Source organism: Arachis hypogaea, chromosome 16, assembly GCF_003086295.3.
Source record: "Arachis hypogaea cultivar Tifrunner chromosome 16, arahy.Tifrunner.gnm2.J5K5, whole genome shotgun sequence".
NCBI classification, from domain to species: domain Eukaryota; kingdom Viridiplantae; phylum Streptophyta; class Magnoliopsida; order Fabales; family Fabaceae; genus Arachis; species Arachis hypogaea.
Window position 1 is genome coordinate 108,170,350 of NC_092051.1, and position 2,532 is coordinate 108,172,881.

The window sequence follows — 2,532 nt, forward strand, 5'->3', positions numbered from 1 at the left end:
ATTGAGCTCCAGCACTCCTTTCTTTTGAGTTCTTTCTGAAGCATAGAAGTACTCATTTTCGGCTATAATCTCTATAACATCTATGGCCTCTTCAATGGTCTTCTTCTTGTTGAGTGAGCCCACTAAAGAGTGGTCTACAGTTTTCTTTGCTTCATATGACAGCCCTTCATAGAAGATGTGTAGTTGGACCCATTTGTTGAACATATCCAGAGGGCACTTCCTTGTCAAGTCTTTGAACCTCTCCCAGGCCTCATAAAGTGTTTCACCGTTTTGCTGTCTGAAGGTTTACACCTCAGCTCTCAATCTATTGACTCTCTGTGGAGGGTAGAATCTTGCTAGAAACTTGTTCACAACATCATCCCAAGTTGTTAAGCTCTCCTTGGAAAATGCTTCTAACCACTTTGCTGTCTTATCTCTGAGAGAAAAGGGAAACAAAAGTAGTTTGTAGGTGTCAGGGTGTACACCATTTGACTTTATAGTGTCAAAATCCTCAAGAATGTAGTCAGATGTTGGTTGGGGTCCTCTTGGGCATTCCCTCCAAATGAGCAATTGTTTTGGACAAGTGTGATGAGCTGAGGCTTCAACTCAAAGTTTTTAGCATGGATTGTTGGATTTAGAATGCTGCTGCTACAGTTTCCTGGGTTTGGGTTGATGTACGAGCCTAAAACTCTCCTTTCTTGCCCAACATGGTTGCCAGCATCTTCTCCAACATGGTTATGCACCTCTTCCTCCATAGTAACTTCCAAATCTTCCTCTCCAACTATTCCTTTGCCTCTTGCTTCCCTCCTTAATCTCAAGAAGGTCCTCTCAAGTTCACTATCAAAAGAGGATGAAGTTTCTCCTCTTCTACCTGTCATACATTCAACAAACAGCAAACAGAGGACAAGTGAAGGAATCACTTCTTGTTAAAACTGGTGGTTAGTTTGGTTGATGCAATTAATCAAACAGTTAGTAGAGCAGTAAAAAAAATGGAAATATGAACAATGAACAGCTAAAATGATCAAATAAAAAAAATTAAGAAAACTAAAAAACTGAAGTTAAAGGAATTAACAAGGTAATTAAAAGTTCTTAATCTAGCTACCCATCAATTTAAACATCGTCAAATTCAAACCAATCCCCGGCAACGGCGCCATAAAACTTGATGGACCGGATTCACTCCCCATATAAAATAATGAATCCGTTCTTTTGGCAAGCGCACCAAAAATATCGTGAAGTAATAACCCATTAGGAGTGGAGTCGAATCCACAGAGATTGGTAGATTTGAACAATTTTAATCAATGGGTGAATTAGTCAAGCTGAGCAATATAGATTGTGATTGCAGAAATTTAAATGGGCAGAAGTGTAAATGACTCAAAAGTAAAGAAAAGCAGTAAAGTGCAGAATGGTAAATGGCAAGAATGTAATGTGCAGAAACATAAATGACTTAATTGTAAATGGGAATGGGGAATAACAGAATGTAAAGAAAGCTATAAAGAATGTGGAAGATAAGAATAGGGAAAATTCATTGAGATCAGGAGATGTTGTTCTCTTTGAATTAAATCTAGCTCATCTCATCTTCAATCATGCAACTCATTGAGCTCCTGGTAATCATGATTGATTGAACCCCAATCCCTTGGTGATTCAATCTCTCAAATCTTGATAATCAGCTAATTCCTTGGTCTAATTGCTTATGAAGAGAGATATGCTTGGTCCCTGATTATACCACACATCCTCATAGATCCAAATAGTGGGTGGATTATATGTCACCATATCCAATCACCGAAACCCATATCTACTCAATTATGAGAAGGGATTTCAAGCATCGTTTCATGTTTCCTTTTCCAAGGTTCCCATGAAACCCAATTTGCATTCAACCTCTTTCCCAAGATGATTGAACACTAGCGTTAAAACAAAATTCCTTCTAGCAAATCAAAGAGAAGATGAAGAGAAGAAGAAATTTACTATCATTAATCCATCAAGTACATCAGAGCTCCCTCTCCCAATGAGAGGAAAATTAGCTACTCATAGCTTAAGAGAAAAGTACAAGAGATGGAATAGAGGATGTGAAAAGTAAATCTAACTATCCTTCCAATGAAACTCCTACTCAACAACCCATTCTCAGTACTTTCAGGGGTTATTTATACTACTCCTAGCACTGGATTTAAGAAAATACAAAAGAGAAAAGAAAATTATAGCTGGAGGGAAAGAAAACTCCAAAAACGTGACTTCTCCAGGCTTGGCGTGTGGCTGGCGCTTGAGTGGCATGCCATGCCTAGCCACTAAATTTGGCTTGGCGCGCCACGCCCAGCTCCTCAAGTGGCACGCTCCATGCATCAAGCTCCCTAGCGTGCCATGCCTTCGAACCCAAGTGGCAAGCCCAGGGTCTTTTTGAACCTTGGTTAGCCTGGCGTGCCATGCCTTTGAGCCCAAGTGGCACGACCAGGGTCTCTTTAATACTTGGTTAGCCTGGCGTGCCACGCCTTCGAGTCCAAGTGGCACGCCCATGCCTTTTTCTTCTTCTTTTCCTCTCTAGAAAGTTGAACTGGCGGGCCA

The 2,532-nt window shown here is 40.4% G+C and overlaps 1 non-coding gene across 1 annotated transcript; it reads left to right on the forward strand.

Moving 5' to 3' along the window:
• Positions 1–200: 200 nt before the first annotated feature.
• LOC112761628 (small nucleolar RNA R71) lies at positions 201–306 on the forward strand. The gene has a single exon (XR_003182016.1). It is a non-coding gene; the product is annotated as a small nucleolar RNA R71 (small nucleolar RNA).
• The last annotated feature ends 2,226 nt before the right edge of the window (positions 307–2,532 follow it).